The 25454-nt window shown below is 41.1% G+C and overlaps 1 non-coding gene across 1 annotated transcript; it reads left to right on the forward strand.

Moving 5' to 3' along the window:
* Positions 1 to 768: 768 nt before the first annotated feature.
* On the forward strand, positions 769 to 875 carry LOC131478802 (U6 spliceosomal RNA). The gene has a single exon (XR_009244614.1). It is a non-coding gene; the product is annotated as a U6 spliceosomal RNA (small nuclear RNA).
* Positions 876 to 25454: the final 24579 nt, after the last annotated feature.

Below are 25454 nucleotides of genomic sequence, written 5' to 3' on the forward strand. Positions count from 1 at the left end.
AAAGCAAGAGAAAGCAAGAATTAGCAGCATCAAAGATGAAAAAGGCAACATAACAACAGACACTACTACCATTAAGGAAATAATTAGAAATTATTACAAAGACCTATACGCCAACAAATCCGATAACCACTTGGAAATGGAAAGATTCCTAGACTCCCACCACTTACCAAATCTCACCCCAGAAGCAACAGAAGGCCTGAATAAACCCATAACTGAAGCAGAGATTGACTCAGTGATTAAAGAGCTCCCAACAAAGAAAAGCCCAGGCCCAGATGGCTTTACCACAGAATTCTACAAAGAATTCTGAACAGAACTAACCCCAATCCTTTACAAGCTCTTCAAAACAATAGAAAAGGAAGCAACTCTTCCAAACTCATTCTATGAAGCGATTATCACCTTAATCCCAAAACTGGAGAGAGAATTAAAACTGAGGGAAAACAGCAGACCGATCTCTCTGATGAACGTTGATGGTAAGATTCTCAACAATATCCTAGGCAATAGAATACAAAAAAAAAAAAAAAAAAAATCAGACAGATCATTCATTCAGATCAAGTAGGTTTCATCCAGGGAATGCAGGGATGGTTCAACATAAGGAAATTCATAAATGTGATACATCACATCCAAAAACTGAAGAAAAAAAAACCCATATAATAGTATCAATAGATGCAGAAACAGCCTTTGGCAAAATTCAACACCACTTCATGTTAAAAACACTAACCAGGTTGGGGATAGAAGGAACAATCCACAACCTAATCAAAGAAATATATGGTGCTTGTTTCGGCAGCACATATACTAAAATTGGAACAATACAGAGAAGATTAGCATGGCCCCTGCGCAAGGATGACACGCAAATTCGTGAAGCGTTCCATATTTTAAAAAAAAAGAAATATATGAAAAACCCAATGAGAGCATCATACTAAATGGAGAAAAACTAGACTCCTTCCCACTGAGATCTGGAACAAGACAAGTCTGCCCACTATCACCACTGCTATTCAACATAGACTTAGAGGTACTCGCTGAGGCCATAAGACAAAAAAAGAAATCAAAGGAATCCAAATGGGAAATGAAGAATTCAAGCTTTCACTATTTGCAGACTTCATGATGCTTTACATAGAAGAACCAAAAAACTCAATACAAAGAGACTCCTAGAACTCATACGAGAATTTGATAGGGAGGCAGGAGACAATATTAATGAACAAAAATCAACAGCCATAGTGTATGCAAACGGCCGCAAGATGAAAGAAGATCTAACCAACAAGTTACCATTCAAAATAACAGACAAAAGCATGAAGTATCTAGGAATAAATTTAACGAAAAGCGTAGGCAACCTTTTTGAAGAAAACTACAAAACACTTAAAAAAAATAGAACAAGACCTCAAAAGATGGAACAACATCCCATGTTCCTGGATAGGCAAAATTAATATCAAAATGTCTGTACTACAAAAACAATATATACATCCAATGCAATCCCAATCAAATTACCCACAACATTCTTCATTGATCTGGAAACAATGATACAAAGGTTTATCTGCAAACACAAAAAAACACACAAATAGCTAGAACTATCCTGAACAGCAGGACGTTACCAGGGGGAATCACAGTTCCAGATCTCTGGACATAATATAGGCAGTTGTTATCAAAACAACCTGGTACTGGCACAAAATTAGAGAGGGGGATCAATGGAACAGAATAGAAACAACAGAAAAAAACTCACACAGATACAGCCAAATAATCTTTGACAAAAAGACTAACGACAATATAGGCAAATGGGAAGGTCTGTCCAAGAAATGCTGTTGGGACAACTGGTTGATAACCTGCAAAAATAAAAAGATAGACCCACATCTCTCACCATACACCAAGATTTAATCTAAATGGATAAAAGACCTAAATCTAAATCCAGAAACCTTCAAACTTTTGGAAGAAAATGTTGGAAATACACTGCAACACTTAGGTGTAAGCCCCCACTTCCTAAACAGGACACCAAACGCAATAGTAATCAAGACCAGATTAAACAATTGGGATTTCATCAAACTAAGAAGCTTCTGTACAGCAAGGGAAACAATCAACAAAGTAAAAAAACAATCTGCAGAATGGGAGAAGATCTTTGCACATGACATAGCAGATAGAGGGCTAATCTCTAGAATGTACAAAGATCTCCAGAGAAACCAAAACACCAAAAACAAACTGCTCAAGAAATGGGCATGGCAAATGGACAGACATTTCACAAAAGAACAAACCCAAATGGCAAATAAACATGAAAAAATGCTCAAGATCCTTGGCAATAAGGGAAATCCAAATGAAGACAACAATGAGGTACCACCTAACTCCAGTAAGGATGGCACACATACATAAAACCACAACACTTGCTGGCAAGGATGTGGGAAAAAGGGAACCCTTCTCCACTGCTGGTGGGAGTGCAGACTTGTACAGCCTCTATGGGAAATCAGTTTGGCGAATACTCAAACAACTGAAATTCAGCATACCATATAATCCAGCAATAGCACTCCTAGGGACATATCTGAAACATCCGCCACACAAGAAATCAACATGCACTCCTATGTTCATAACAGCAAATCTATCATTGCAAAAACATGGAAGCAACAAAAATGTCCATCAACAGAAGACTGGATGAGAAAGCTATGGTTCATCTACTCCATGGAATACTACTCAACTATTAAAAAAAAAAACAAAATGCAGTTCTTTGTGGCCAGATGGGCCAAACTGGAAACCATAATGCTAAGGGAAATGAGCCAATCCCAAAAGGTTAAATACCACATGTTTTCCTTAATTTAAGATGAAAAAATAACAATCTGAAAGATAGTACCTATCTATTGTAATATTATTTCTTTCTCTAACAACCTGTATCCAATGCAACAAGATAATCTGATGTAATCTATAAATCAACAATTAATGTTAGACTTCTTGTGATCTGCATGCAAAAACTGTAAAACCTAATACACTCTCAATACCGTATGTTACTCCATAACAGGGAGGGAATGCAGGGAAATCATCCAAAACCATAAAAAGAGTGAGGAAAAAATACAATATACCCTATCAAGATCAAATCTGGTAACTCATAGACAACAGACTCAAATCAGAACTGGAGAATAGTAAAGCTACTATAGTAAGGCATGTGGGGGAATTGGGAGTGATTTTGACAGCCTATTAACAGGAGGTCATGTGCGTGGAGCAGCAGGGGAGCACTCCAGAGTAGAGCAGGCGGAAAGGAGGAGGCTTGGATCCCGACCATGAAGACTCCCAGAACTTCACCACAGATTATCAATACGAGCAAACAAGGACTATATCACAACTGCCAGGGAGGCCACAGGTAATTGGATGCCCTCAGAGGCCGAGTACTCTGAGGTCACCCACCACCATCCTGAGCTTCCACAGGGGATGGAAGAAGTCCAATCACTACCATGCAGAAACCAACATCGTTGGAATGAGAACTAGAAGCCCTGAGCGGTCCACAGAAACAGAAGAGTAACAAACTTCCTTCAGGACCAGGGAGGAGAGCTTTGTCTGGTCCCAGCCTGGTTCTGGCTCTGGACCCCCATCCTTCCTCGCAATGACCATCGGGATCGCTCCGGAAACCCCTCAATACAAACATTTAAACAAACTAAAAAAAACCTAGAATAAATAAACAAACAACAACAAGTAAAGCTTAGAATCAGACAGGAAAGAGCTGGCGTGGATTTACTCATACCTCACTAGGTGGGACACAAAGATTAGTCATTCCTCACCATGGTGATGAGGATTTCTCTGCACACCCCTCCAAAAACAAAATGTTCTGCACCTTAGTTGTCGACAAATGTCTTGTTAGAGTTATAAGCTAGTCTAGATTATCCTAAAATCAGCCAAATCCAGCAAAATTATACTTCAACATAACAAACGGGTTAATACTAAAATGAAATAGACATGAACCACCAGAGTAGTACTCTATTGCCATTTTAAGATCTATAGCTGCCGGTTCTGTATATAAACTAAAACTGAAATGTCAATGAGCTAATCACAGGATGTGGTTAAGAACTTGTATTTTTTTTTCTTTTTTTTTTTTTTTTAACATACTGGATACTCAAAACCATGTCAATTCCATAATGTTGTAAATTGTTGTTGATGTTATGTTGGGGCTTTTAATTGGTTGGGATGATATTCTGCCAGCTCTACCTTCAGACCAGAAATGGTCTCCCCAAGAAACTGTTCAATTCATCTTGACAATAAGATGCTGAACTCTATGCTTGGTATATGTTTGCAAGAAAGAATCTTGATTGAATCTGAACTGTAATACTGCAACAAGGTGGAAGAATCCACCAAGGGGTAAGGGTATGGGGAGAGGTTGGGGAATTCCCAGAGCCTATGAAACTGTCACATAATGCAATATACTTAATAAAAATAAATAAATAAATGTATGAGTAAATAAATAAATAAATAAAATGTGAGTTCTTAACCACATTCTGTGACCACCTCATTGACATTTTAATTTTAGTTCATATACAACATATAATATAACATGCATAACATAACATGTTATACATAACATCATATCATCTTACATTAAAGCAAACGTGGTATCTAACCTTTTGGGATTGGCTCATTTCCCTTAGCATTATGGTTTCCAGTTGGGCCCATTTGGCCACATGGTAATGCATTTTGGTTTTTTGTTTGTTTGTTTGTTTGTTTTTTGTAATAGTTGAGTAGTATTCCATGGAGTAGATGAATCATAGCTTTCTTATCCAATCCTCTGCTGATGGGCATTTTGGCTGCTTCCATGTTTTTTACAATTACTGATTGTGCTGTTAGGAACATGGGGGTGCATGTTGATGTCTCATGAAATAGGTGTTTTGGATATATTCCTAGGAGTGCTATTGCTGGATCATATGGTATGTTGATTTTCAGTTGTTTGAATGTTCTCCATACCGATTTCCATAGAGGCTGTACCAGTCTGCAGTCCCACCAGCAGTGGAGTAGGATTCCCTTTTCCCCACAACCTAACCAACAAGTGTTGGTGGTGCTTTTTTTCATGTGGTCCAATTTACTGGAGTTAGGTGGTACCTCATTGTTGTCTTCATTTGGATTTCCCTTATTGCCAAGGAACTTGAGCATTTTTTCATATGTTTATTTGCCATTTGGGTTTGTTCTTTTGTGAAATGTCTGTCCGTTTCCCATGCCCATTTCTTGAGCAGTTTGTTTGTTTTTGGTGTTTTGGTTCCTCTGGAGATCTTTGTACATTCTAGAGATTAGCCCTCTAGCATCTATGTAGTGCGCAACAATCTTCTCCCATTCTGCAGGTTGATTTTTTACTTTGTTGGTTGTTTCCCTTGCTGTACAGAGCTTCTTAGTTTGATGATGTTCCAATTGTTTATTCTGGTCTTGATTGCTATTGTGATTGGTGTCCTGTTTAGGAAGTGAGGGCTTACACCTAGATCTTGCAGAATATTTCCAACATTTTCTTCCAAAAGTTTGAAGGTTTCTGGATGTAGGTTTAGATCTTTTATCCATTTAGATTTGATCTTAGTGTATGGTGAGAGATGTGGGTCTATCTTTTTGTTTCTGCAGGCTATCAACCAGTTGTCCCAACAGCATTTCTTGGACAGACCTTCCCATTTACCTGGGTTGTCGTTAGTCCTTTTGTCAAAGATTATTTGGCTGTATCTGTGTGACATTCCTTCTGTTGTTTCTATTCTGCTCCATTGATCTTCTTTTCTGTCTTTGTACCAGTACCAGGCTGCTTTGATAACCACTGCCCTATATTATGTCCAGAGATCTGGAACTGTGATTCCCTCTGCTAACTTTCTGTTCTTCACGATAGTTCTAGCTATTTGTGTGTTTTTTTTGTGTTTGCAGATGAACCTTTCTATCATTGCTTCCAGTTCCATCAAAGATGAAAAAGGCAACCTAACAACAGACACCTCAACCTTTAGGAACATAATTAGAAACTGGTACAAAGCACTGTACTCCAACAAATCAGAAGACCACCAAGAAATGGAAAATTCTTAACGTTCAACCACCTGCCAAAACTTAGCTCAGAGGCAACAAACGACCTGAACAAACCCATAACTCAAGCAGAGATTGAATTAGTGATTGAAGACCTCCCAACAAAGAAAAGCCCAGGACCAGACAGCTTCATTACAGAATTCTACAAAACATTCTGAACAAAACTAACCCCAATCCTCTACAAACTCTTTAAAACAATAGAAAAGGATGTAACCCTTCCAAACTCATCTGTGAAGCCAACATTACCTTAATCCCAAAACCACAGAACCAACAGAGAAGGAAAACTACAGACCTATCTCTCTGATGAACATTGATGCTAAGATTCTCAACAAAATCCTAGCCAATAGAATAAAAAATAAAAATCAGAAATGGCCAGGCGGCATGGCCTGGTGGCTAAAGTCCTCACCTTGAATGAGCCAGGATCCCATATGTGCACCGATTCTAATCCCGCAAGCTCCAGTTCCCTTCCAGCTCCCTGGTTGTGGCCTGGGAAAGCAGTTGAGGATGGCCCAATGCCTTGGGAACCTGCACCCGCATCCGGAAGAGGTTTCAGCTTTCCGGCTTTGGATCGGCATGCACTGGCCATTGCGGCTCTCTTGGGGAGTGAATCATTGGACAGAAGATCTTCTTTTCTGTCTCTCTTCCTCTATATATATCTGACTTTGTAATAAAATAAATAAATCTTTAAAAAAAAGCAGATAGATTATTCATCCAGATCAAGTAGGATTCATCCCGGGGATGCAGCAAGGGTTCAACATAAGGAAATCCATAAATGTGATGCACCACATCCAAAAATTGCAAAACAAGAGCCACATGATAGTATCAATAAATGCAGAAAAAGCTTTCTACAAAATCCAACATCACTTCCTGCTAAAAACCCTAACCAAGGTAATCATAAAAGAAATAATCCACAACATAATCAAAGCAATATATGAAAAACCCAATGCCAGCATCATACTGAATGGAGAAAAATTAGAACCCTTCCCACTGAGATCTGGAACAAAACAAGGATGTCCACTATCTCCTCTGCTATTCAACATAGTCCTAGAGGTACTCGCTGAGGCCATAAGACAAGAAAAAGAAATCAAAGGAATTCAAATGTGAATCAAAGAAGTCAAGCTTTCACTATACACATATGACATGATTCTTTATGAAGATGAGCTAAGAGACTCAATACAGAGACTGCTAGAACGTATACAAGAATTTGGTAGAGTGGCAAGGTACAAAATTAATGAACAAAAATCAACAACCATAGTGTATCCAAACAACCCCAAGACGGAAGAAGATCTAACCAGCCAGATAGCATTCAAAATAACAGAGAAAAGTGTGACATATCTGGGAATAAATCGAGCCAAAAATGTAGGAGACCTATTTGAATAAATCTACGTACTATTTAAAAAAGAAATTGAACAAGACCTCAAAAGATGGAGTAACATCCCATGCTACTGAATAGGTAAAATCAGTATCATTAAAATTTCATTACTGCAAAAGCAGTATATACGTTCAGCACAATCCCACACAAATTGCCCAAAACATTCTTCATGGAACTGGAAACAATGATTCAAAAAATGTTTAATTCAATCTTTGAAAACCTATACTAGAAAGCTAGAGTTAGGGAGTGGGACTGCCTGGAAAGTCCAGGCCACAGTTCTTGCCAGTGACTGTCAGGGCAGTGGTTAGCCAGATTAGGCTGCACTATGACACTGATTAGTAAAAGAACCATGTCTGGGGCAGAGTCTCTGATTAACTTATGTCCTCACCCCTGTGGAACTGTACTACCCTCTGGTTTGCTTAATGTTTGTCATAGTGATAGGCCTGGCTAGGCTTGACCATAAACTCAATAACACTCATAGGACCTGGGGTTGCAAACAGGCTAGGTTGGCCTTGCTGCAGCTCCTGCAGGTGCACCCAAGAATTGGGTGTGGGATGGGCCAGACTGCAACATCTACCAGCACACACAAAGTCAAGACTGTGGCCTAGCACCTGACACACATGAGAGCTGGTCTTGGAATGGGCATGGTTACTAAACTGTGTCTCCCACGTGAGCGCAAGAGTCAGGGCTGAGTATAGGTTAGGCCAGGCAGGGCTGCTTCACTGGTTGACAAATTTGTGAGCTGTCTATGGCATAGACCAGACACCCTCCTAGTTAGAGTACACACTGGCATTTGTGGAGCCAAGCCATGGTGAAGGCCAAGCCATGCAAGGTTGCCATATTCAGCTAATTGCAAAAGCTCCATGTAAAGAGGTAGGCTGGGCATGCCTAGTATATAGCATCCGTTATTGATAACTTGGACTTGGGACAGGCTGGTCCAGGCAAGGCTGCAGCATCCAATGGAAAGGGCCAACACCATGCCCAACCATGTTGTAGCAACTAGTATCATGTGTAGAATGAGTACCAGCTGGAAGCAGGCCTGGTTGGACAGCAAAATGGACTCCCTTGCTTGAATTCAGTTCACCGTGTTGAGAGTGAGGGCTGTAATGGAGAGTGTGGAATGGGCTGGATATAGCTGCAGCATTTCTTGGAATGTATGTCGGCTGGGTCTGTGGGTGTCCCAGACTGGGTTTGGGGTAGACTCCAGCACGTGCTGGTGCTCATGAGACAAAGAATAGGTGTAGGATGCGTCGTGCTAGGTCTCAGCAACCACTGATCCACATGAGAACCATGTCTGGAGTGTGCTGTAGAGGAGCTGGCATGTAGCACCCACACGTAAGGGGCAGAATAGGTGTGGGCCAGTTTGGCAAGCCTGCTGCACCTACCAGTAAATGCTGGGACAGCACACAGGTCAAGTCAACCTAGGCCATGATACCACTGGTGTGTGTGAGATCTGAAATGGGAGGTACCTGGCAGAGGAGCTTGTCAGCCCTCTCTTAAAATACAGTTCTTGATGTTGAGTGTAAGAGCCAAAACTGGAGGCAGTATACACCCATCCGGTCATGGTACCCATCAGCGTACATACGGATCAGGTCTGGAGGCAGGTCAGCTGGGCCAATTGACAGCACCCACTGACTGGTGTGAGAACTAGCACAGGATGAGTTGGGTTATAACACCCACCAGTTCACATCAGAAATAGGACCAGGACCTAGGGCTGGCCAGTCTGGGCAAGGCTACAGTACCTGACAGCATGAGACAGAACAAGGGTAGCCCAGGATGAATCAGACTGCAGCATCTGCTGGTGAATGTTGAGGCAAGGCAGGCCATGCCAGACCCACTAGCACATGCAAGACTGGGCCAGGAGTGAGCTTGTTAGGGCGAATATAGGGGCTACTCTGCTAGGCCACTGCTCCCATGGTGAGTATGATAGCTGCAGCTAAGGGCTGAACAGGCTGGACAGGACTGCAAGATGGAAACTGAAAGAGCCAGGGCTGAATGTGGACGTCATAAGGAAACCATGGGCATGCCTCTGCTGTGCTGCAGCTCCAACCAGTGAATATGAGAAGAAGCAGGATTGGTCTGGCGGTGGGGGACAGTGCAGCACCACCCACTCACATATGTGTGGCCTGGATGGTTGGATCAGTTAGACTGAGCTAACCTGAAGACTACCATTGGTGTATTTCAAAGCTGGATGAGATATCAAACAGATTGGACATACCAGCAATTACAAGAACCTGGGGATAGGAGCAGGCCTAGTGAGGTTACTGGAAGTCAGCCCAATTAGACTACAGATCCTGCTGCTATGCATGAGGGCTTGATTGTGTGGTGCGCTGTGTTAGGCTTGCATGCAGCATCCATTTGTTTGCATATGAGATGTGGCTGGGAACAGGACTGATTGAGTAACTGCAACCATCATTGTGTGTGTAGGCTGATTGGGGATGACAGACTGAGCCAGACCCCTCATTGGCTGGCACACATAATAATCGCATCTGGAGTGACGCTGGAGAGGTTTCTTTAACCCCTCCCTCCAAGACTGGACCACTGGGCTCAAAACTCCAACCTTAGGGAAAACCACAGGATGTATGGGTTTGGCACTGTGTATTGCAAGAATAGATGTGTGCACCTCAGGCCCCTGGAGGTAGAATAAGCACCCTTCTTGCACTCAGTGATGAAAATGTGCAGAATCCTTCTCCCAGCATGGGAGGGGTGTCTGGCTCAGTCATGGTGGAGAGGCTGGGTTTGCACTCTGGCAAGCAATGGTTATTCGAGTTCTGGGAAGCTATGTGAGGGTGAAACAGAGGTGTCCATGCCTACCTCATGGTTGCACCTGGATGAATGTCCTAGCAGGCAAAGTGGAATCCTGGGACTAACACCATGGGAGCTCAGGTACAAGAAGTCTTCTACACTGAGTAGGTGTTCCATCGACAATCACAGTCAAATCCAGCTCTCCAGCTTAGAGCCACCAGTTAGAGAGCAGTGTCCCCTGGGTCCCTCCAAACAGCCTGCCTCTGAGCTGACCACCAGGATTGGCCTCCCTAGCAGCCACAAGGAATAGCAGAGGTTCACACAGGCAGGCTCTACCTCAGCTTTCCACCCACAAATTGATAATAGTCATAACACTTACTAAAATATGAGGGTGATTCTAGAAATTCATGGAAAATGGAAGCAACAGAGATGGGCTCAAAAACAATCGAACTTCACAAATTGTATCTCATGAGATGCATTTTCTATAAGCTTTTTAAAGACAGCCATCTTTTGTTTTCCCATTACCTGCCTGAATTCTTCGCTACTTTAAGCTTCTAAGTTGTGGAGTTTGTGGTTATGATAATGGTTTGTCCATAGAACAGGATGTCCTCATGTGAGGCAAAGGGCATTGATGGAGTAGAGGTTTGTAGGTAGAAGTGGAAAACATCCTGCAAAAATTTGTAACACACACCATATAGAAGCCTCGGAACCCTGGGACTGACAATCACACCGTGGGTTGACCAGCACTGAGAGAGTGGGACTCAGGCCCTCTTGCTGGCTCAGTCAGTTGGCTCCATCTCCTCAGTCTTATACTTGATCTTCCGTTTTTTGATTGTGTGCCCCCTCCTGCAGAGCCCCACAGGCAGAACCACTTGTCAAGGTGTGTTCTCTTCTCCCCATTGTACTGCAAAAATCTTTCCCTCATTTCTGCCTGAAGGAGACTATGGGTGGGGGGGAGAAGAAAAGGAGGCTGACAAAGCCCACTTTATGGCCATGTAGAATTTCTCAAATCAAAATATGACAGAGTATGCAGCTGAAGGAGCTTCTTGGTATGACTCTGCAGCTTGTGCTATGACAGAGATCACCTCAGAAAGTTGAGTGCCAGTACCCCATATCAAAACACCAGGCTATCACAGCCACTTCATCTGTGACCAAGTCGCAGCTAATGCATCTGGGAAAGTAGCACAAGATGGGCCAAAAGCTGGGCCATTGCACTCACATGGGAGACCTGGTAGAATTCCTGACTCCTGACTTTAGTCTGACCCAGTCCTGACCATTGCTGTCACTGGGAATATGAACTGGAGATGGAAAAGCTCTCTATCTTGCTTCCCTCTACCTTTTAAATTTATGTTTAAAATTGTGTTCAGTTTTTCACAGATTTAACTGAGTTCATAGAGAGCTAATTTACTTTTCCCTGATTATAGCAGAATCTCCCAAATAGTTTTCAAATTAAGCTTGGATTCATGACTATCACTTGATATGTTTTGCAAGAATAAGTTGATTAAAGTTGAAATGCTCCAGGGTTTTTATTGCAATAATTTTGTAGGTGTCCCCACCTTCCTTTGTGGGGACTTTGACACTTGGTGGCAGGTGTCTCCATGGAGGGTGACCAGTTATGACTGCAGGGGGAAGAGGAGGAGGTAGGGGGAACCAGGGGAGAGAAAGAACAAAGCAGAGGCTCTCCTTCTGATGGCCCCACCCCCCATGGCCTCTGTGCAGTCAGCTCCATGGCCAATCTGGTTGTCTGGGAGGGAGAGAGATGGAGATAGAGTGATCTTGCATCCATTGACACATTCCCCAAAACGCTGCAATAGCTGGGGCAGCTATAGGTGATGACTTTATCTGATATGCTGCAAGATCAGCTGCAAGCCCAGCCCCAAAGAGGCGAATTTCTAAGGTTCTATTCATTTCCAGCAGCCAAGTTAGGTTTTTAAGTTTAGAGTTGAGGCAACAATGTTGTAGCATAATGGCTTAAGCCACCATCTGTGATGGCAGCATTCTACAGGTTGCCAGTTTAGGAGCCAAATGCTGTATGTCTGATGCAGCTCCCTGCTTGTGGCCTGGGAACGCAGCAGAGGATAATCAGAGTCTGGAGAGACTCTGCAGAGCCTGGGATATCCAAAACATGCTCCTAGGATCTCCCATGGCTCCTGGCTATGGATAAATCCAGTTCTTGCCATCGTGGCCAATTGGAAAATGAATCAGCAGATGGAAGATATTTCTGACTCTCCTTCCTGTAAATCTGCCTTTCACATAAAAACAAATATTTCTTAATTCCCCCACCCCCAATCAACTGTCCCAGAGCTGAGTTTTACAGCAAAAAGTTGAAGCTTTAGACATGCAGGTCCTGCCCAGCTGACTCTTCTCCTGTGACCCTATTCCCACTGTAACCTGTGGACCATGGCTTTGGCACCTTAGGAATGGCAGGCAGTTGCAGGGGCTGGAGCCCCCTTAGGTCCTATTCCCATGGATCTGCTCTACAGACAAGAAGCTCTAGAGTGAGGCCGAGAGCCTCAGAGATCCATGCTGATAGGTGACGGTTAAAGCAACTCAAGGTGTTGACTCCTGCCTTGCTCAGCACCAGGCTAAAGCCATGCCCCAGAGCTGTCCTTTATGGAACAAGCCAGTATTCTCTGTGAGGAGACACTGGGAGTGTGTGGCTACTTCCGATGTGCTTGAGGCTGACTCTGTTACTGCTTTATGTTTTACCTGTGTGGATTCCTCCCTGCTTGCCCTAAAATGGTGTTTTGCAGAATTTTAGAGGGACATGCCTGCACATGGAGGTCAGACATGTCACACTAAGATGCCTGAATTTCTGGCCCCTCTTGGTCAAAGGGGTCAGTGATCACTGGACCCAGGGCCCCAGATGGCAGCAAGCACAGGCCCAGGATTTGTTTTCCCAGCTGATGGAGACCTCATCATCCTGCCATTCTCTTTCTAACTCTGATGCTCATTCTTCCACCTGATTGACCATGCCCCCAGGCTCTGGTAATCATTTCCCCCAGGTGATTGCACACACTCACTGTAAAATCAACCCTGTAAACCCTTGAATGTTTAAGACTGAAGAACAAACACACGACTTTCCATTCAGGGAGTTGTGGAGATTTGTGATGGAAAGAGGATGTGAGTCTGAGCTGCCAGAGATGCCCTTGGCTGAGGAAGAGCAGGCACTACATGCTCCCAGGGTCATCTGCTTGCATTCAGTACCTCTGCCCTCAGCGTGTGTTCCTCTGATCTCCTGGATCACTCCCTGCACCCAGGAACCCTCCCCTCAGCATGTATTTCTCTGACCTCCTGGATCATCCCCTTGCTCTCCACAGTCTGTCACACAGAGAATGAACTTGGGTGAGCTCACGTGGCACATGTTTCTTAATTATCTTGTTTGGCATAAAGATTGACTTATATCAGAGATAACATCTGTCCATTGGAATTGGCATAAATCACTGATCATGATTGTATGCAGCTGGGGTATTTTGTTGTGGATGTTGGAATATCATTATTTTTTATAACAGTGTGGTTTCCACAGAGTAGACATTTTCTGCACATTGCCTTCTTTTTTGTTAAAGATTTATTTATTATTTTTATTACAAAATCAGATATACAGAGAGGAATGTCTTCCATCCGATGATTCGCTCCCCTATTGAGCCCAACAGCCGTTGTTACAATGATTGAAGCCAGGAACCAGGAACCTCCTCTGGGTCTCCCACACAAGTGCAGGGTCCCAAAGCCTTGGGCCATCCTCGACTGCTTTCCCAGGCCACAAGCAGGGAGCTGAATGGGAACTGGGTCTGTAGGGATTAGAACGGGGGCCCATGTGGGATACCGGTGTGTTCAAGGCAAGGATTTTAGCCACTAGGCCACACTGCTGGGCCCACATTGTCTTCTTGATGGTAACTATTACCCAACAACAAATACAACCATATTTTTAGGAAGGACTGGGGAAGCATTTTGTTGCTATGCTGACAATAAAACTGCCATTTCCATGATATACTGTGTGATGGCTGTTTATAATTCTACTCTTAGAGGTTGAATTTCTCAAAAAGATCTCTTCTTATTGCATTGTTTTTAGAATGTCATACAAAATAAATTCAAGACTTTAGGAAAGTTCAGGGCTGGCATGATGGCTCAATGGCTAAATGTCCCTGTGAATGCTGGAATCAATAAGGGGAATCTTTATGTCCCAGGTACACCAGTTTCCATCCAGCTTGCTGTGGGTGTCTTGGAACAACAATAAGGTTGGCCCAGAGGTTTGATTCCCTGTACTCACATGGAAACCTGTACTGAAGGCTTCTAGCCTCAAATTGGCTCATCACCAGCTGCTGTGAACATTTATGTAGTGAACAAGTGAATGGTTGACTGCTTTTCCCTCTCTCTATAAATGAGATCTTAATTTCCAGAAGTAATAAATGAATCTTTAAAAACATATCTGGGCATTCTATAATTATTATATGCAGCAGAGGGATTAGTTAAAAGCAAAATAAAAGGTAAATCAACCAAGAAAACCCATGTCAGACAAGTTACAATATTTTTTTTTTTATAATAAATGCCTTCTGAAAGCCAACACCACTCTGGGAAAGATGAGAGTGCTTGTGCATGATTGAGTGATTTTCAACACACAATCTCACTTAATTTAAAATGATCTTTTGGAAGGGGCTGGTGCGATCTCACGTTGGCTTAAGCCAACACCTGTGGTGGAGCTCTCTCAATATAAATGATGGTTCAAGTTTTGCCTGCTGCACTCTGATACAGCTCACCACTAATGTAGATAATAAAGAAGTGTAATTATTGGTGCTTCTCTTTCCAGATACAATCTGCATTAGAAGCTCTATGGGATTGGTTTTAGGCAGGGACAGAATAAGCACTAATGATAATCACAGAATAGACCCAGTGAAAGGAAAAGCCTCACTCTGTCTCTCTAGGTGTTTTGCTTGCAATTTGATATATATATATATATATATACATATATATATATATATATGAAAGAATATGTAACAGAGAAATAAGATATTTCTTTTTTAACATATATTCATATGTTATATAATATATTATGCATTATATTATACTATAAAATATTATATGTGTCTTTTCAAAAGCACATCAAGCATATATGCTGTTAAGCATGTGACTGTTCAGGGAACTTCTCATATCCAGGAAGGTCACTTCACCATTTCATGCATGTAGACTAGCCAACATTGCCTTGTCTACTGTTTTGATGTGAGGCGTTTCTGCCAGTGTGTTCTGTGCTTAGAGTTTCCTGAGAGTGTCAGTTACTGAGACAGCACAACAAGGTGGAATGGCCTTTAAGACTAATCACCATTTACAGGACTTTGTAGGATCAATGGTGTTATAGATAAAGTGAACTGTGGGGTCCAGCACTTGTTTGAAAGTCCATTATCAAAAAGATCCTAGTAATGAGATTCCTCGCTTTGGACTCACTGGGATCCCATATGGTGGCTGGTTCTAATCCCTGTGGTCCTGCTTTCCATCCTGCCCCTGCTTGTGGCCTGAGAAAGCAGTTTAGGATGGTCCAAAGCTTTAGAACCCTGCACCAGTTTGGGAGACCCAGAAACCTCCTGGCTATTGACTTTGGATCAGTGCAGTACCAGCCATTGCATTAACTAGGGGAGTGAATCATCAGAGGAAAGTTTTTCCTCTCTGTCTCTCTTCCTCTCTGTATATTTGCCTTTCCAATAAAAATAAATAAATCTTTTAAAAAAACCCATATGCAATATATTTTGAAATCGGTAAGGTTGTCTTAGGAACACATGAATACAGAGAATCTCAATGTGATCTGTACTTGGAGTTTTGTGTAGTTTGCATGTAAGCACCTGTTATTCTTAGATATTGTGTGTATATGCCATGCATTTTTGATGCTATGGCCATTCCATCAGTAGAGAAAGGTTTGAAAAGTCTCAGTGGGTGTGCCATACAATCCTGAGACATAGCATGCAACAAAAGCAAGTGGCATTGCAACACGCATAGTACATGGAAGCCCTGAAGGGATCACAGTTGTTCTGATTTGTAATATTGATGTCTTTCTATGAGTGTGCATGCTCAAAAGACTTAGTGAGCTGGCAAAGACATGGTGAAATGAAGTACATTGTGAGGATTTGTTAGAAGGTGAAACAGTTCCTTCCACAATGAGGCCTAATAGAGCATCTGAACTTGTGTGCAGAAATTGCTCTCAATTCACGGGGGAGGCTCTGGAAAGATCTGTGTTAATTTCCTCACTGCCATGTCCTGACTTGGGGATCTCCCACTGCTTTCAAATCTTACTTGGATCTCAGCAGCTGTGCCTTGTTCCTGGGAACACATCCCCAATGAAGCACCCCTCAGAGACTTCCTCCTTTTGCCTGTGTTGAGGAGCATGTTTTGTGTGGGGTAGGGATTGAGGAAATAGTGTGCCTTGTGCCTAATTACAAGCCTTTTTGAATTTCAGGCTTTTTCCTTATACTCTGGCCTACATCCTCTGTGGGAAGAATATTTTTTTAAATATTTATTTATTCATTAATTACATGACACAATTTCATAGGTACCGGGATTCCCCCCCTTCACCACAAACCCTTCCCCCATGGTGAATTCCTTCACCTTGATGCATAACCACAGCTCAAGTTCCATTGAGATTCCCTAATTAAAAGCTCACACCATACAGAGTCCAGCATCCCACTTGTCCAGTTCAAGTTCAACGGCCTCTTAGGGAGGCCCTCTCAGGTTTGAAGGCAGAGCCAGCAGAATATTTTTAAAGCATGATGAAACAAGGGAGAAGGTGAGTGAGATGGAGAAAGGCTCTCCTTCTTTGCTAAGACCCACTCACACCATCACACACATCTCAGGAGCCTCCTCTGAAGCCTTTTCAAATGCTGAGTTCAAAATGGCTACCTGGCAGTCTACAGATGTGGCATCCTGTGAACTGTCTCTGTTTTCAGAACAGCAACACATCAAGTGAATATGCTGTTGATCACAAGATCACTTAGGGGACTTGCTGTTGTCTGAGTGTAGATAAATTTGCCATTGTTTCCCTCTAGATTATTTCTTTCATGGAAATTTCATACAAACTGGGGCATGTACCCTGTCCAAGGCATCAAATCATGCATTTATAATAGCATTCACTTAGCCAATGACCAATAGTAACATGAACATGTACGGAATTGCATAGATGCATAGGTCTACCCCTCTATAGGTGATGTCTTCATTCTGCATGTAGTTTATTGTTGCATTTGTGTGCATGTGTGTTTGAATCTATGAATTTGAGTGGTGTGTGTGTGTGTGTGTGTGTGTGTGTGTGTGTGTGTGTGATTGTGTGTTGGATTGGTCCATGTATTCAATGTATGGCCTACCTCTCTGATTTTGCTATGCTGATAAATTTCCTAATTTTGTCAGTCCACAGGAAACAAGATATTGTATGAGCTGATGAGCATACTTGGGATCATATAACACATAGTTCTTTTAAGTGCTGAAAGTGTTGCTAAAACCATATTTGTTCGTGAATGTCAATTGTCACAAGGCAGAATCTGCAAATCCTGTGGAGTATAAACCTAACATGAATGAATCTACACACCTTAGACTTAGAATCTAAATAGATTTATTCCACAGTGAAGTGGATTGAAGCAGCTGATTTTCTGAGCAGGAGCTTGCTCCCATTAGGAGGTGGAGTCACTGTAGTGGGTTCCATGCATCACATGGCTTTTCTGCACATATGCTCAAGCGGAGATCTGTCACTCAGCACTCACATGTGGGCTAGCCCTGTGTAGATGTGACCAGTCATTGGGACCACATTCTCAATGAGTCTCTATACTGAGACTTCATCACAGTGCCTGAGTCCTGAAACATTGCATTGGGATGAGAAAATGAAGTGATAGTGATGGGGCTGAATGGCTTTATCAAAACCCTTGTCAACATTTCAGCTTTTACATGCTCCCATCCTTACCACCTTCTTCAGTATTGTTGCATTCAACCCATTCAGAAACAAAGGAGACTTCATCTGAGCTGGAGGAATGCTCTCCTTCTTTCATTAGATAATCTTCAAGTGGCACACACATCTCAGGAGTGTCATTTTGAGTCTTGCAGATTACTGTGTGAGAAATGACAGCACGTCAGTTTTTAGCTGTGGCATCAGCTGTGCTTTCTCTATTTCTGAAAATAAATCATCAACACATTGTTCATCAGGTTCTGAATTCTCTGGACTTCTCTCTAAAGGATCTAAATACTTTTAATATTGCAAAATTATTTTTGGCTACATAGAAATCCAATCAAATGTTGTCACTTTTCCTGGATGGAGACTCCAAACACAGTGTATAAAATTTTTCATTTTATGTCCTGAATGCTAGCACATAGGTAAATTTACATATTTAGTTTTTTTACTCTATGGTATCTTGCCATTGTGTGTTTTGTGTGTGTGTATGTGCACGCATGCGCATGCATGTGTGCATGTGATGTATGTTTAAACTTGTGGCCCATGTGCTTGTACATTCTGCTCTGGAAACAATGTGAAATATGCCTGGAGTCCTGAGAAAGAGACTCCACAACCAATATCTTGAAGGTAGCATAATATGTCTCAGTATTTGCATTGCTCTGACAGGCTGAATATGTTACAACTGCAGTCTCCTGTGTTTCAAGTGACTCTCTATGAATGTTAATTCACAAAACACACACATTTGTGAACACAATCTATATGTTAAACAGCAGAATATTCAAGAGCTCAATAGCTGGCAGGTCAGAGGTTGCATATATGTTACCATGCATTTACTGTGGTGGAGGATGGGATGAGATGATAGGAGAAGGTGCTTTTAAGTGGCCTTGAGAAGAGAGGTTCAAGATACTTTGTAGGCAGGTGTGTCCCCATTGATTGGATGAGGCTCTGGACAGTTTCTATACATTTCATCCCTGACCAGGACATCACATGAAGATGTCTAATTGCTCATATCTGACTTACAGCTGAGGAGCTGTGATTTATTCTTGGGACCATATTCCCTTTGTTTCTCAGCAAATAGACCTCATTTTAGTTCCTTTCCCATGAAGTACTCCATTATGAAAGGAGCGGGTTAAGTAGAGGTTAGGGGCAGTGACAAAATTACAATTCTTGTTTACAAATAGGGCATGCCATAACTTTCTATGTACCATCATCTTTGATGATAATAGGTTCAACCGAAGCTGAAAAAATGTAGGCATCTTCAGATGTGACAGAACTCTCTGATCCTTTTGTAAGATGAGTTGGTATCTCCACACATATCTCACAAGCATCTTCTTGAGGCTTCTGGAATGCTGTTTAGAAAATAACAACACAATCTTGAAATGTGGCTTCATTTGCGTGGTCCATGCTTTCAAAGAATAGCACGTGCTGGGCCAGCACGATAGTCTAGCAGTTAAGGACTTTTCCTTGCACACGCCAGGATCCCATATGGTCACTGATTCTAACCCTGGCGACCCTGCTTTCCATCCAGTCCATGCTTGTGGCCTGGGAAAGCAGTCGAGGACAACCAAAGCCTTGGGTCCCTGCACCCACCTGAGAGACCAAGAAGAGTTTCTGGCTCCTGGCTTTGGATTGGCTCAGCTCCAGCCATTGAAGTCAGTTGGGAAGTGAAACATCGGATGGAAAATCTCCCTCTCCGTCTTTCTTCCTTTCTTCCTTTCTTCCTTTCTGTATATCTGTCTTTGCCCTTCCATGGATCTTGAATGTTTCCTATTTGTCCATTGCTATGTAGACTAAGGTATATGCTCAATCCAAGCCATAATAACTCAAGTCTTTCACAATTCTCTTTTTTGTATGGTTATGGTTAGGCATCCATATTTACATATGATAGATATTCATTTTTATATGCCTGTGTTATGTGGTGCCTGCCTATGTGTTTATGTTTGTATGTTACTGTGGATTTAGTAGTAGGGCCTCTTTATTTGTATGTTCTCTGCTTTAGCATTTCCTAAAACCTATTGGAAATATCATAGTGATATTTCCTTCTCATGCTGTCATTTTTAGGGCTTGGAACATTACAAACTGAAACTTACCAGGCCCATGTGTGCCTATGAAAGTCAATTTTCAAAAGATCAATGTGCAAATCCTCAAGATGTTTATAAGGACATTGTGAATGAAGATGTATTTACAAGGATTTCTTCAAAGCAAAATGATACCTTCAGTGTGGTGGAATGAATCAGACAATTTTCTTCACAGCCTTTTGCTCCATTGTGTAGATGTGTCTCTGGAGAGGTTTCCATATATCCCATTCCTGCTCTTATCCTCATTTGGGAGATTTCCCTCTGTGCATCTGACTTGCTCTTCATGAAGCACACCCTCTATTCTGTCACATGTCCAATGAATCCTTACCCAGAGACCTTCACCTAGTGCCTGTATCCTGAAACAGTACACTGTGTGGGGGAACTAACTGGATGGTGTTTGGGTTGGTTGTATTCAATCATCTCTCTGTTTTAGGCTTTACCTAAAAGGTGTCTTACCATCTTCTTCAATAAGGATGGATTCAACGGAGTCGGAAATATTGGATGCTTCATTTAAGTTGAGACAGCTATCCCCTTTTTTGATAAAATATCTTTGGGATGCCACAGACATCTCAGGAACATTGTCTTGTGCGATTTGAAATTCTGAGAGAGAAAACGAAGACAGGTAAGTTTAAATGCTACATCATCTAATTGTCAAGCTTTACAAAAAAACAGCACATCTAGTTAATAGCCTGTTAGTCATGCATCCCCTCATGAGACTTACTTTAAGAGTTGGATGTAACATCATCATTCAATGAAGCTAGTTGTCCATCATTCAATGAAGCCAACATTGTCCACTCCAATGTAGACCATGGCATATGCCCTGGACATATTACTCATTGAACCAGATGTACCAGGAGTGGTGGTAACTTTATATCTTATATTACATATGGTATGTGTACATTTCAATGTAATATGAACAGTGTATATGTACTATTGCATAAATCTAAATATATCTGCATATTAGATATATGCTCATTCTGTGCTAGATGCTTTTTTGTGTGGTGCATGAGGGTGTGTGTCCAGAGATGTGGCTTGTGCATATTCTCAGCTGAAGTGGTTTCTGAGTGTGTCACTCTATTAGACAACAGACATCACAAGCTGGAAAAGCCTAAAGAATTTCCCTTTTCATTTGCATGAATCTTAAAAGCCAACTTGATTATTGATGTTGTGTCCTGTGATGTCAATGGCTGTCTATGAAAGCCAATTGTAAAAAAGTTTAATTTACAATGCATCTTGAGGTTGGTGAGGCAATGGTAAATGAAAATACATTTTAGAACTTGTGTTAGAGGGGGAAAAATATTTTTTCTACAGTAGATGGAGTGAAATAGGTAATTTTGTGAGCAGGAGCTCAATCTCAATGTATCAGGAGCCTCTGAAGAAGTTTCTATTCATCTCATAAATGCCCAAGTTACCATTTAGAGATGTCCAACCTTTCTCACTGACATGTTTCGTGTAATTGGGGCTGCATACCCAATGCGTTTCTATCCAGATCTCCATCCTAGTGCTTGGACCCTGATTAATTACATTGCTTTCAGAATCTGCAAGGAATAGTGTTTGAGCTTTGTGGATGATTTTAACTCCTCATTACCAGTTATGCCTTTACATATACTCTTCCTTACCATCTTCTTCAATATTACTGGGTTCAGTCCAAGCTGAAACAAAGGAGACTTCTTCTGAAGTGCAGCAACTCTCTCCTTTTATAAGATGACCTTGGAGTGCCACACACTTTTCGGGAGTGTCTTCTTGAGATGTTTGGATTGCTGTGTGAGAAATGACAACTTGTCAGCCTTGAGCTGTGACGTCATTCGATTTGCTTGTCATTTCAAAGTATTTAGAGCAAGTATATATGTCAGTCATATGACTGGCATTGAAAATTGCAGGAAAAAATAGGAAGGAAGGTTCACGGTGTCAAACAGTAAATCCACATTGTTACCTCTTGCCCTTTGTCATGCTGATTGAGGTATATGACCCAGCCAAAGCACAAAAGCAAGAGTGCTCAATTGCTTTCTACCTTGTTTGTTGGTTGAGGCTATTTTCACATTGTTTTTATGCATGTATATCAGTATATAAATGCGTATGGAGATACACACATATATGTCTGTGCATATACATTTACATATGATACATATATTCCTTCTGTTTTTGTGAAAGATTTGTGGGCTGGTATTTATTTTTCCATGGCTAAAAATGTATATGTTTGTGATGATCAGTAAGCCACCAGAACCAGCATTTGAAAAATTTTATTGTGGCATTCTCACCCGTTGTATTTCTTTGAAGAGCTAAAGAAGTCGTGGATACAAAGACCAATGAGGCCAGTAGCATCTATGAAATATTCTCACAGAACCATTCTATACAATGTCTCTACTGCATGATAAGCAGCTTCAAAATAAAGATAGATTAGAGATAATTAGTTGCGAAATTATTGATTCCTTTCATAATTAGGAGTAGTATTAGGAGTAGACAATTTCCACATAAGTTAGCACAGTCCATGTTCTCACTTGGGGACCTCCCATTGGACACATCATACTTGGTTTCTGTTTTGCTGAGTGCCCTGTAATTGGGTCCCTCCAAGTAACCATGCCCTGAAACACTGTACCTTAGGGGAAAAAGGAGTAAGGAAAACTTGGGCTGGTGCTCATTTAGAACTATTCTCTAATTTAGGCTTACTCTTTGAATCTTTCTTACCATTTTCTTCTGTAAGAAATGCTTCATTCCAAGCTGAAACAAAGGTGACATCATCTGAAGAGGAGGAACTATCTCTTTCTTTCTTTTGATGAGTTGGGTCCTTCACACGTATCTCAGGAATATCTCCTTGTGGCTTTTGAAATGCTGTGTGAAAAGAGGTGTCCCTCTGTTCAGAATAGTACATGAGGTGTGTATTTTGTCAGTCAATATGGGATATGTTATCATTGGAATGAACTTAACTTCAACATACCAAAAATTAGAAATGTTGCCCCATGAACACTCTCATATATTCTGTGGCCAAGGAGTCAAGTGAGAATTCATCAAGATACACAGTGTGTGTCAGTGTGTGTGTGTGTGTGTGTGTGTGTGTGTGTGTGTGTGTGTGTTTGTCAGTGTATATCTTTTTTCTATATACTCATCATAGTCATGGGAAATTTCTATTACAACATTCTTAATCACATGGAATGTATCCATGTATAGTGTTTAAGTATTCATTTACTATTCCACATATCTGTTTTTGTGTTTAACATCTGCTTTATGATTATGAATTGTTTTGAAATGCTCTCTGATCAAGATGTTTTATGGTAGCTCTCTCAAACTTATTAGTGTCACCAACTGTGTAAAATGGGAATTGTTAGAAGTGAGAAGATTGAACACTTTATAATTCAAAGATGATTCTGTATTATAATTCCAGATTGACTTAATACACAGGGGCATCAAAACCAAATTTAAAGGAGAATCAGCAGAGTGACAGGGGTTAGAGCAAAGTGATTAAGGTGGTGTGGCACAAAGAATGTACATGCAAAACATGAGACCATTCCCTTCTTAACCCACTGAAAAAGTAGCAATACATTGATAGCCCATAGCATAGGTTGAGTTCATTTTCACCCACACAGGCTGAGATATGTTAGAATAGCTTGCTGTAGTTTGTTTTCATTTGTGCTAATTTGTGTTACTTGTTAATAGATAAATTCACAGAGCTTGCGTTGAGGTTATATCCAAGTCATGGGTAGGCCATTCTTTTGTAATTGCTTTTATTTCTTGAGTTCAAAGTGGTTTGAAATTTGCTATGAGAAATAGCCAGTTCTTAGAACACGTCTAGTCATGATCTGATGTGTCATTGTGACTCCACCAGTTAATGTGAGGAAATAAAAAGAGAGTTTGTCCTGCTAAAAACCCAAACACACTATGTGCACATTTGCCGGTGTCTGGATTAGACGTCAGTAACTAAAATGGACTTAGCATGTGCAAGAGTCTTGTGTCTTTCAGTGTTTTGTACCATGTGCCTCAGTCACAATTTTGTTGGATAATGTTTTTGACTCTTTACCTCCACTACATTTTTGACTCTTAATCTCTTTACTTCATCTCAAAATGAACATAGCTCAAATGAAGCAATATACATAATTTACATTTTGAAATTTAGTTTCTAAAGAATACATATTTTTATCAATTTTCAGGTCACTCTTGCTATTTAGTGGTAACTGAGCTCAATATTTGGTACTCAATTCTTGAGATTAGGTATTGTGTCAGGAATGTCTTTTATTTGCATAGCATTAACTCACCGGATTCACACATTGCAGGAAAATATTTCAGTACATTCATTGTACTGGTTATATGTGCCGTGATAAGATATTAGCAAACATTGTGTTAAAGCTAATATGTAATTGATTTAGTGCTTACTAAAGTGAATATTGCAGTGAGTATTGAGTTTAAAAGAAAATTTCTTTTATTTGTATGCCAGTTTTTTAACATTCCTGTATATATCCATGTCACACCATTCCATTTTGGATTTGTGTATAGTCTGACATATACAGAGTATATTATGTGATGTGCATGTGTGTGTGTGGTAGTGCATGTTTCTATGTGTTTTGCACTTTCACAGGTTGAATTTTCTGTGGTGTCAGTGTCCTGTGAGATGAATCATTGTTTGTGACTATACTGTCACTAATATAATGGTGAGTGTCAGCTAAGGAGTTTATGGGGAAAAAATATGGACGATGGAAAGCCACACTATATTTCTTTTAAAATATATAATGGAAAATAATAGCATGTTAGAAAAGGAAAGTGAATTCTCATCATTAACTCAGTTGTTGTCCATATGGCCTAAAATTAGGGAGTCTTATGGGAATGGGATGCAGTGTATTCATGACCCATGGTTCTAGATAATCCACAGACCTGAAAGTATAAATATTGATTATGAAGCCAATACAGGGTAGTAAAGGACAGGCTGAATGCACATGAACTTTAGTTGATTGGTTAAGGAAAATACTATTTTGTTTTTGTCTGTTTTGTTTTTTTTCCATAATGGGGTGCTAGAACAGGTGATTTGGTGAGAAGTGTGTATGGAAGCTCCATAAAGGCTTCCATAAACATCATCTATACACATGGCCTCACATGGAGATCTTTCAATGATGAAAGGCTGACTTGGTTCTGAGGATCTATGACCTGTTCTTGGCACTACACTATGTGTCCTTTCCTTTATCAAAGCCTTCAATCTATTCACTGTGCTGTAAAGCAGTCCATTGTGAGGAGAAAGTGGAGTGAGTAGAGGTTGGGCTGGCTAGCTAAATTATAACTTCTGAGTTCAGACCTTGCATTCGCTTCTTACCATCTTCTTTGATAAGAATGGGTTCATTCCAATTGGAAACAAAATATACATCATTGGAGG

This window comes from Ochotona princeps, chromosome Y (assembly GCF_030435755.1).
Source record: "Ochotona princeps isolate mOchPri1 chromosome Y, mOchPri1.hap1, whole genome shotgun sequence".
Lineage (NCBI taxonomy): Eukaryota > Metazoa > Chordata > Mammalia > Lagomorpha > Ochotonidae > Ochotona > Ochotona princeps.